Raw genomic sequence first — 12,639 nt, 5'->3', positions numbered from 1 at the left:
TTTGGTGGTGGGTCATTGATGGTCTGGAGAGGCATATCCATGGAGGGATGCACAGACCTCTACAGGCTAGACAGTGGCCCCCTGACTGCCATTAGGTATCAAGATAAAATCCATGGACCCATTGTCAGTCCCTACGCTGGTGCAGTGGGTCCTGGGTCCCTCCTGGTGCACAACAAAGCCCAGCCTCGTGGCGAGAGTATGCAGCCAGTTCCTGGAGGATGAAGGAATTGATACTATTGAATGGCCCCACGCTCGCTTGACTTTAACCACTTCCCGCCCGCCCTATAAGCAAATGACAGCGGGAAGGTGGTTACATTATCCTGACCGGACGTCATATGACGGTGGCAGGATAATGCGCAGAGCGGCGATCGCTGCTGTGGTGTGTCACTCTGACACACCGCATCTCTGATCCCGGTATAGAGCCTACTGACGTAGGCTCTTTACCATGTGACCAGCTGTTTCCAATCACAGCTGGTCACATAGTATACAGGAAGAGCCGTTGATCGGCTTTCCTCAGTTCGTGCCTGACAGGCACGAGTAGGGGGGGGGGGGGGGGTTCTGTGCTGTGCCATTATTGCCCACCAGTGCTGCCTATAAGTGCCCATCAATGCCGCCTATCAGTGCCCACCAATGCTGAATATCAGTGCTGCCTATCAGTGCACACCAATGCTGAATATCAGTGCTGCATATTAGTGCCACCCATCAGTGCCTATCAGTGCAAGAAAAAAAACATATCTATTTACAAAATTTTATAACCTAAACAAAAAACTTTTTTTTTTTTATTTCAAACTTTTCTGTCTTTTTTTATTTGTTTAGCAAAAAAGAAAAAACCTTGCTGTGATCAAATACCACCAAAAGAAAGCTCTATTTGTGGGGGGAAAAAATTACCTAAATTTGGTTTAGGTACAGTATTGCATGACCGCGCAATTGTCATTCAAAATGCAACAGAGCTGAAAATTGTCCTGGGCGGGAAGGGGGAAAAGTGCCCGGTATTGAAATGGTTAATCTAATCGAGCACCTCTGAGACATTGTTTCAGTCAATCAGATGCCGGTAAGTTGCCCCTCAGTCTGTTCAGAAGCTCAGTGATGCCCTGGTCCAGATCTGGGAGGAAAAACCCCAGACACCATCCGTCGTTTTATTATAAGCATGCCCCAACATTGTCAGGCACGCATACAAGCATGTGGGGACCATACAAACTACTGAGAACCATTTTAAGTTGCTGCAATTAAATTTCAGCAAAATGACTAGCCTGCTGCATCATTTTTTCACTTTGATGGAAATTCTCAACCTACAGAGGGCTGAATTCAAAGACACCCCAAAAATCAATCGATGTGGCATCCTTTCATTCCTAACACATTACCCAATCCATATCAGTTTAGACATCCAGCATGATATTTTTCCCCATTGAGATCTGATGTGTTTTGGTTTAAATTTTTTTGAGCAGTGTGTGTGTGTGTGTGTGTGTGTGTGTGTGTGTGTGTGTGTGTGTGTGTGTATGTATGTGTATATATATATATATATATATATATATATATATATATATATATATATATTTATATCATTTTTTTTTTTGTGGCATCCATGGTAATTCGAGTTGCTCTTATCTCTGGTGAGATACCCCACCACCTCTTAGACTAAGAACTAAACGCTCAGTTCTCAGTCTCCAATGAGCAGAGAGCTGGTGGCTGTCAGTGACCAGCTCTCTGCTCTGCCCCTCCAGCACTCACTAGAGTACAGGGCTGTGCAGGGGGCGGGAGCGGCTGGATCAGTCTCCCAATGGCCTGTTGAGAGGCTGAGCCAGCTGCCGGTCAGACATGTGGGCGGATACTGACGTTGTTGGGATCCCTGCAGAACCAGGACCAGCTCTGTGACATCAGCCGACAGCAGGCTTTAGCATTTGCCATACTTCTCCTTATGTTATCTTCTTATAGGATAAGTTCACTATAAAAAAAATAATAAATGCACATTTTTTATGCTGGTAAAAAAAGTGGATGTATTATTTTTCTTCTTAGGAGTCAGTAAAGCATCGACTTGATGATCAGCATTGGGGTTGCAATGTCAGCTGTGTGCCCATACCTCCCATACGGGCAGACAGTACTGAAGAGCAGGAAGGTCAATGACCTGGGAGGGCACAGTAATGCGCCTTTGCAGCTTATTGAGAACTACATGCTGCCTGCTGCTTTGGCAGACGGTACTTGTAGTTAATTCAGAGAACTGAACAAAATATAAGCGTCATTTACGGTAACTTGCCTTCATGTCACCTAGACACTTATGCATTCCATAATATCCAATACCACTATGTTTTGAAAGAGCAACCAACTACAGTTACAAGTATACAGCTTTTTTTTAGTAGTACACCCAAATGGCTATGGAGGGGATAAAAAAAGCTAGTGGGTTTGAATAGGACTGTATACTTCAGGAGTAGGAGAAAAATCAGGTAAACATTACCTTATTTTGGAAATGCCTGCCCAAGCAGCTGTCTCGAACATTATGTCAAAGGCTGAGCCAGCAGTAAAGCTCATAAATGTGCATAAACGTTTTCAGGCACCAAAGCCTAACTATATGTGCAACAAGGCACAAAGGAGCACATCTACAGCAACAAAAGTGTGCATGTGGACACATCCACTGCAGATACTGGCTCTTAGAGGACTATGTAAACCTGGGTCCTGAATGAGATTGTTGATGAATGCCTTTTAGGCATGAATTCCTGATCCTGAACCTGGTTATTGATTGGGCTTTCATCTGACCTGCTTCTGGATAATGCTTGCCTGTCTATATTTACTACCTACAGTACCTTTTATTACTTCAGGTACTTGTATAGCGCTGTCAATTTACGCAGTGCTTTACATATACATTCACATCATTCCCTGCCCTCAAGGAGCGCACAATCTAGGGTCCCTAACTCACATTCATACATACATAGTAGGGCCAATTTTATACAGGATCCAATTAAACTACCAGCATGTCTTTGGAGTGTGGGAGGAAACCGGAGTACCCAGAGGAAACCCACGCAGGCACAGGGAGAACATGCAAACTCCAGGCAGGTAGTGTCGTGGTTGGGATTCGAACCACCGACCCTCTTGCTGCTAGGTGAAAGTGCTAACCACTACACCACTGTGCCACCCAAGTTGTTACTGACCTCAGCCTGGACTCTTGACCAAGATTTTGCTTATTGATTCTGTACCTCGCTGCCTGCACATTGCCAACCTCTGCTTGTCCCTGGGCTTGAACCTACTCATGATTTGGTGTTTTCCTGCTCAACCATAATTGAACTCCGCTTTTGATTCAGCTCTGATCTATACTAGACTTGGTGCATTCTGGGTGCCCTCACCACTGTGCTTTGGTTTACTTGACACCTATACGCCCATGTTCAAGTCTTTGCTTCCAGCTTCCTGGCACCTGCACCCTTGCAGCCTTTGTCCCAACTTTAAGCTTTTTTTGTGATTTCTTCCCTCTAGTTGCTGTCCTGATCATTGTTGCCTTCAAATTTCTTTGGCGTGTTTTCATACAGGTAAGGCCTGCATGTAGTCTAGGTGTACAATAAAAGGGCCCGTTGGATGTGTTTGATCCAAGGCTGTATGTATTCCCATTCCTCTCTATGGTTTCCTACAAGTGGCTATAAATACCTAATCTGTTATCTAGAACAACAGTTTCTGATATCTTGCCATCTTCTTTCACACAGTGATTCTCAAAGCAATTTTCTCTCCATCTCAGTTGGTTTTTCTAGGCAGCACACTGGTAGTGAAAATATAATTTTTACTCTACTTAAACTACTTTAAACTGTGTAGCGTGATGAACTGATGGTAAATAAACCAGTATGGTCATCCTATAATATTAAATATGCGCGCAGGCAAAATTCTATCAAATTTTACACTGTTTTGAACCACAAAAGTATAGTGATCAACTTATCAACACCAGAGGTTTCTATCTGGAACAACAGTTTTACAAGGAGATAAAGAAGCAGCCAGCCCTAGTGAGATGTGACTAAACAGGAAGGGTTTAAGGGGTATGGACAAATAATAGGTATCAGAGATGTCAGTGAACAACTTCACATAGGAACTTCTGTGGTGAACTTCACGTAAAAACCATTGTAATGAACTTCCCGTAGGAGCTTACGTGATGCACTTCCCGTAGGAGCCTATGTGATGAACTTTGCATAGGAGCCTATGTGATGATGATCGTGTAGGAGCCTATGTGATAAACTTCGCATAGGAGCCTATGTGATGAATTTAATGTAGGAACCATTGTGATGAACTTCCCATAGGAGCCTATGTGATGCACTTCCCGTAGGAGCCTATGTGATGAACTTCCTGTAGGAACCATTGTGATGAACTTAATGTAGGAGCCATTGTTATGAACTTCGCACAGGAGCCTATGTGATGAATTTAATGTAGGAACCATTGTAAAGAACTTCCCATAGGAGCCTATGTGATGAATTTAATGTAGGAACCATTGTAATGAACTTCCCATAGGAGCCTATGTGATGAATTTAATGTAGGAACCATTGTAATGAACTTCCCATAGGAGCCTATGTGATGCACTTCCCGTAGGAACCATTGTGATGAACTTAATGTAGGAGCCATTGTTATGAACTTCGCATAGGAGCGTACTGTATGTGATGAACTTCGCATAGGAGCCTGTGTGACGAACTTTATCTAGGCAGGCTCTTTTGTGACATACTTCACCTAGACAGATTTCTATGTGACGAACTTCAGGTAGGCAGGCTTCTGTTGTGATGAACTTCACATAGGCAGGCTCCTATTGAGATGTCACCGCCCTGCCTCTCCTACTCATTCAATCAGAAAATGGTTTGCATGACCTCCTGTATTCAGAACACATCAGGCTAACTGCGCAGCCTGGGGCCCAGAAACAAGTGGAATAGTGGTACTACTACTTCAGTGATTTCCAGCTTTCAGTGGCATCAGCCAGGTATCATGTATGCAGAGTTACATTAGTCTAAGCTGGATTTATGTAACTATGTAAAAATACCTTATGCTTGGAATTCTTCTTTACACCTAGACTGGCTACAGGCTCAGAAATATACACTGCTCAAAAAAACGAAAGGAACACTTTTTAATCAGAGTACAGAATCAAGTCAATTAAACTCCTGGGATATTGATCTGGTCAGTTAAGTAGCGGAGGGGGTTGGTAATAAGTTTCAGCTGCTTTGGTGTCAATGAAATGAACAACAGGTGCGCTAGATGGGCAACAATGAGACAACCCACCAAAACAGGAATGGTTTTACAGGTGGAGGCCACTGAAATTTTTTTCCCTGCTCTGTTTTTTTCTGACTTTTTTTCACTAGTTTTGCATTTGGCTAGGGTCAGTGTCACTACTGGTAGCATGAGGCGATATGTGGACCCTATAGAGGTTGCACAGGCAGTCCAACTCCTCCAGGATGGCACATCAATACGTGCCATTGCCAGAAGTTTTGCTGTGTCTCCCAGCACAGTCTCAAGAGCATGGAGGAGATTCCAGGAGACAGGCAGTTACACTAGGAGAGCTGGATGGGGCCATAAAAGGTCCTTACCCATCAGCAGGACTGGTATCCATTCCTTTGTGCACGGAGGAACAGGATGAGCACTGCCAGAGCCCTACAAAACGTCCTCCAGCAGGTCACTGCTGTGAATGTCTCTGACCAATCAGAAACAGACTTCATGAGGGTGGGTCCTGTGCTCACTGCCCAGTACCGTGGAGCTCAACTGGAATTTGCCATTGAACACCAGAATTGGCAGGTCCGACACTGGCACCTTGTGCTTTTCACAGATGATAGTAGGTTAACCTTGAGCACATGTGACAGACGTGAAAGGGTCTGGTGAAGCCATGGAGAATGTTACGCTGTCTGTAACATCCTTCAGCATGCCCGATTTGGTGGTGGGTCAGTGATGGTCTGTGGAGGCATATCCACGGAGGGACACACAAACCTCTACAGGCTAGAAAATGGCACCCTGACTGCCATTAGGAATTGGGATGAAATCCTTGGACCCCTTGTCAAATCCTATGCTGGTGCAGTGGATCCTGGAATCCTCCTGGTACATGACAATGCCCGGCATTATGTGGCGAGAGTATGCAGCCAGTTCCTGGAAAATGAAGGAATAGATACCATTCAATGGCTTCCACGCTTGCCTGACCTAAATCCAATAGAACACCTCTGGGACATTATGTTTTAGTCCATCCGACACTGCCAGCTTGCACCTCAGTCTGTTTAGGAGCTCAGTGATGCCCTGGTCCAGATCTGGAAGGAAATATCCCATGCATACAAGCACGTAGGAGCCATACAAATGACTGATTACCATTTTGAGTTGCTGCAATGAAATTTTTGCAAAATGGACTAGCCTGCTGCATCATTTTTTCACTTTGATTTTGGGAGTGTCTTTGAATTCAGCCCTCTGTAGGTTCATACTTCTCATTTCCATCAAACATTGTGGTATCCCTTTGTTCCTAACACATTACCCAGTCTATATCAGTATAGATATCCAGCAGGATATTTTTCACCATTAAGATCTGATGTGTTTTCAAAATGTTCTTGAGCAGTGTATATTGTTACTGCTTATTACGGTTATTATTTTACGGATGGGCTGCTCTGTCCTATATTTGTAATTCCAATAGCATATTATAAAGTGTTTTCTGCCTTTGAACCTTGTACCTAATTGCCCTGGTGCACATATACTTGGGGGAGGACTGGGCCTGGGGAGTTTGAGTACATATGCTTTACCATTCAGACATTATTCATAGCAAGACCTGCAGTCAGTGACACATGATGGGTATTATACAGCTACCTGCTGCTTGTTCAGACCTGAGATCACACAAGTTTTCTGCCATTATTTCCTTTGTGGCTATGGGATGTCCTTTGAACAAATACCAAAAGCATCAAAGCAAGCTGATGCTGTAAGATTTGAAATTTGTCACATTAAAACATGTCCTTTAGAAACACATACTTTTCACAATGCTGACCAATCACTGCAGTACACTTTGGTAAACTTTTATTAGCCCACAGAAATTTGTCCCTACCATGAAAGTGTGCTTGCATTTGCTCCATAGGTCAAAGGCTTCCATTTCTAACCTCTATATAATATTTTCCGCCTTGGAACCTTTTACCTATTGTATTTTCTGTTTCTTGCCTATGAAACTCTATTGCCCCAATGTGAATACTGTTTTCTGCTTTTAACTCTGGTACCTAATTGCCCCAATGTCTATACTGTTTTCTGCCTATAAACTTGGTACCTAATTGCCCTGATGCCCTACTGTTTTCTGACATTGAACCCCATACCTATGGTTGGAGCTTGCTAAGAGCTACCAAGAGATTGGAAGAAAACTACACAACATTGATTCATAAATGTAAAATTGAAACATTTTTAACACGAATGTGACCAATTGCTGTTGTGGCACATTATGTAATTAGACATATAGTCTATAAGCAAAAAGCAAAAGCAGGCAATAAGGCATTACATGTAGCACAAGGGTGTCCAAACATTGTAGCAGATCATTGAAGGAGTCATTTTTCTTGAGAGCCTTCAGGAGGACACTATGAAATGCCTGGCTAGTGGTGAAAGGGAGGTTCCAGGTGGCTGGCTGAAAAGGACAGAGCCCCTTATTATGCTACCATGTAACCATTGTTATGCGTAAGCACTGTTGTTTGCATGAAACGTATTAACATTCATCTCCCTATGCTCGTAGTGCTGTCATGGTTTTATCTCTCCATTTTTGATATGCAACAATAAAGTTTAGATATCCATTCGGAGAGTGCGACTATCAACATTTCTTCTGTTTTTGCTGATCTCGGCGGTGGGCCGGACAGGTACCTCTGCTTTGGACACACACACACCTTGAGCAGTGTTTTAAGAGAAATCTGCACAATCCCTCCTTATCTGGTTTCTTTCCTTCGGCTAATCCTTCCTCTGCCTGGCATGCGAGGGTTAAGTTCCTGTTCTACTCCCACACTATGGGTGCATACAAATGACACAAAGGGCACTATTTAAGCATCTGTGTCCAAGATGGCCACTCAAATCTCACAGGATTTCGGATTCCAAGAAGAGATCCTGGCTTCCCCAAGATGGCCAACTGGAGTCAATGCCATGGAACAACTTAGTCCCCCGCATCTGCCAACCTGTTGGAGTAGTGCAGTACCACCTTCAGGTTAGCTGAGATACTACAGCACCTGCCTACATACCTAATTGTAATGAGTATACCCCTTGGCTTATAGTATACCCCTTGGCTTATAGTATATATCAGGGTTTCTCAACCAGGGTTCCATGGGAAGTCCCCAGGGGTTTCACCACAATCTACCTATTTATTATAGGCAGGTGTTGGGAAGATCACAACTTAGCTAAAGGCCCGTACACACAATAAGAAAATCTGTAGGGAAAATTCGTCTGACGACCAATCTGTCGATTTTCGGAATGTTACTATGGTGCTTTCGACAGCCAACTCCGACTTTTCGGCTGACAAAATCCTGATGTGCAGGCTATATAATTTTTGTCCTCCGTCAAAACAACGTCCGATTTTCGTCTCATTAGTACAGATTTCGATGGAAAAAAATCTTAAGAGCAAGACTAGGCATGCTCAGAGACCAAAGAACACATACAAAGCAATCCAACACATGACATCACTTCTGAAGTAGAATTCTGTCGTACGGGAAAATTTGTATGAAAATAATCTCTTCACTTTCCACATCAGACTAGCATGCCACAAAAAACAGATCGTTCGATAATCTGATCATGTGTACGGGGCTTAACACTATATTATGAAATGCTCCTCCCCTGCATGCAGAGTGGCACAGGGAAGCTCCTTCCTAAGCGTCTGCATTATTCCCCGACATCCTTCTCCTCCTGTCCATCCAGGCACTACATGAGATGGATGAGAGAGGAAGGCTGGTAGTTATCATCACTGTACCAGAATAGTATTCTATCATCACAGCTTCTCTGTGCCCGCTCTGCATGTAAAGGAAACCATTCCGCTTCTATAATGTTCCCTACTCACACTCGGTAACGCCACCTGCTGCTCCACCTTTACCATTCCCTGTTGACCCCTGTATTTTCCCTTGCTTACTCAGTGTACCCCACCTTGCTGCCCTACTGCTTAAGCTTGACCCGAAATTTAGCATCTGTACAGAAAAAAGCCAGCACAAGGCAGATACTTATCCATCATACCATACCATCAGGGAGGCGGGTGATTGGCTCAAAATGTATTCTGCAGCAGGATAACGACCCCAAACATACAGCCAATGTCATTAAGAACTATAGTCAGCGTGGGAAAGATCAAGGAGTCCTGGAAATAATGGTTTGGTCTCCACAGAGCCCTGATCTCAACATCATTTAGTCTTTTCTGGGATTACATGCAGAGACAGAAGGATAAAAGGGGGCGCACATCCACAGAAGATCTGTGATTAGTTCTCCAAGATGTTTGGAACAACCTACTGTACCTGCTGAGTTCCTTCAAAAACTGTTTGCAAGTGTACCCAGATGAATTGATGCTGTTTTGAAGCCTAAGGGTGGTTACACCAAATCTTGATTTGATTTGGATTTCTCTTTTGTTCATGTACTTTCCATTTTTTTAACCAATAAAAATAAACTATTAACACTTCTATTTCTGAAAGCATTCTTAACCACTTCAATACAGGGCACTTTCACCCCTTTCCTGCTCAGGCCAATTTTCAGCGCTGTCGCACATAGACAATTGCGCTGTCTTGCAAGGCTTTACTCAAACAAAAGTTTTACCTTTTTTTTTTAGATAGATAGAGCTTTCTTTTGGTGGTATTTAATTACCACTGGGTTTCATATCTTTCCTAAATAAATGAAAAAAAATTCAAAAAAAAAAAAGGTTTTCTTTGTTTCTGTTACAAAATTTTGTAAATAAGTAAATTTTCTCCTTCACTGATGTGCACTAATTAGACTGCACTGATGAGGTGGCACTGATGGGCACTAATGGGCAGTAATAGGCGGCACTCATATGCAGCAATGATGGGCACTTACAAGCTGCACGGATTAGCCTTAATAGGTGGCACCCTTTTTTGGGCACTGATAGGCAGCACTGATGTGCACTGATAGGCGGCACTGACTGGCAATGATGAGGAGGCACTGACAGGCATCACCGATGGGCACTGAAAGGCATCACTGACGAGAACTGATTGGCATTACTGGTGGGCATCAGTGGTGGGCATCACTGAAGGAGCTGCACTGATAATCACTGCACTGATAATCACTGCACTGATTATCAGTGGAGATCCCCCTGTCAGGGGAGCAAGTTATCGGCTCTCTTCTACTCACGAGCCATCAGCTAGAATAGAGGAATGCCGATAACCGGCACTTCCTAGTTACACTGTGATCAGCTGTGTTTGAACACAGCCGATTACATGGTAAAGAGCTTACGTCATAGGCTCTTTACTGTGATCAGAGATGAGGTGTGTCTGAGTGACACACAGCACCACCAGAAAAAAAGATATACCTGTGCTCAACAGAAAAAATATATACCTTTGCTCTTTTTAAATCCCAATAGTTTTTACATGTATTTAAACTTTTAGGTGCTAAAAGGGTGTGACCACATGTTAACTGCTTGCCGACCAGCCGCCGTAGTTTTACAGCGACAGGTCGGCTACCTGTACGTGGCTTCACGGGACCGCTAGCGGGGGCACACCCATTGCCCAATCGGGAGCCAATCAGCGGGTCCGGCAGACCTGTAAACACAGCAGACCGCTGTTCTGTCAGTTATGAACAAAGACAGGGATCCTGTGTTCCTCTTATTTAGGAACACATGTCTCTGTGTTCATGCAGCAAGCGCTCCCCCCCACAGTTAAAAAACACCCCCTAGGGACACATTTAACCCTTTGCTCGCCCCTGGTGTTAACCCCTTCCCTGCCAGTGCCATTAGTACAGTAACAGTGCATATTTTTAGCACTGATTACTGTAGTAATGTCACTGGTCCCCCCAAAAGTGTCAAAAATTACAGTTAGTTTCTCCGATCTGTCCGCCGCAATGTCGCAGTCCCGCTAAAAATCGCTGATCGCCGCCATTACTAGTAAAAAGAAAAAAAAATGACATAAATCTTTTTCCTAGTTTATAGATGCGATAACTTTTGCGCAAACCGATAAATATACACTTAGTGGGATTTTTTTTTTTTTTTTTTACCAAAAATATGTAGCAGAATACAAATTGGCCTAGAATGATGAAAAAATTAGATTTTAATTTTTTTTTTTCAATAAACAGTTATATGGAATGTTATATGTTGGGAATGTTATATAGCAGAAAGTAAAAAATATTGTTTTTTTTCAGCATTGTCACTTTTTTTTTGTTTATAGCGCAAAACGCTACTTGTATATCAAGATAATGCTTGTTTATCAAGCCAATATTCATTAAAAAATGTTGCTTGTCTTGCAAAGTGCTCTCAAACTAAGTTATTCTCAAACCAAGGTTTTACTGGTATGTTTATATATATATATATATATATATATATATATATATATATATATATATATATATATATATAATATGGCTCAAATTCTAGTAAAATGTGTTTTTGTTATCTTTTTTTCCATAGGTAATGCCATAATTTGGGTGCCCATATACAGCTATTACATACCCCCTCCAACATTAAAAAAAATCTATATATATATATATACATACCCCCTCCAACATAAAAAAATATATATATATATATACATACCTCCTCCAACATAAAAAAATCTATATATATATATACATACCCCCTCTTCAACATAAAAAAATAATAATATATATATATATATATATATATTTTATGTTGGAGGGGGTATGTATATATATATATTTTTTTATGTTGGAGGGGGTATGTATATATATATATATATATATATATATATATTTTATGTTGGAGGGGGTATGTATATATATATATATATATTTTTATGTTGGAGGGGGTATGTATATATATATATATTTTTATGTTGGAGGGGGTATGTATATAAATATATATATATATATATATATATATATATATATATATTTTATGTTGGAGGGGGTATGTATATATATATATTTTTTTTTATGTTGGAGGGGGTATGTATATATATATATTTTTTATGTTGGAGGGGGTATGTATATATATATATTTTTTTTTTATGTTGGAGGGGGTATGTATATATATATATTTTTTTTTTATGTTGGAGGGGGTATGTATATATATATATATATATATATATATATATATATATATATATATAATTTTTTTTATGTTGGAGGGGGTATGTATATATATATATTTTTTTTTTTTTATGTTGGAGGGGGTATGTAATAGATGCATATTGACACCCAAATTATGGCATCACCTATGGAAAAAAGAAAAAAAAACACATTTTACTAGAATTTGATCCATATTAAACAAAAAAACGTCAAAGCTGATTCAGGATCTTCTAAAAATGAATAGATAAGAATGAATGGATGGATAATGCTTCTGTGGCAGAGGACAGTTAGGATGAAATCGGTGACTGTGAGCTCACTGTAGAATAAAGCTGCAGTGTGATGTGTCAGTGTACAGCTGCCTGGACAAGGATTAACCTTATTTCACCTGTAGGTGGCGTGCCAGCAGTCATGGCTCATGATGTCACATGGTGACAGGCTTGGTGAGAGGTACAGCCCAGCTTACTCAGCAAACAGACATAAGTCGCT

This window comes from Pelophylax lessonae (genome assembly GCF_965119305.1).
Source record: "Pelophylax lessonae genome assembly, chromosome: 2".
Lineage (NCBI taxonomy): Eukaryota > Metazoa > Chordata > Amphibia > Anura > Ranidae > Pelophylax > Pelophylax lessonae.
This window is presented reverse-complemented; position numbering follows the sequence as displayed.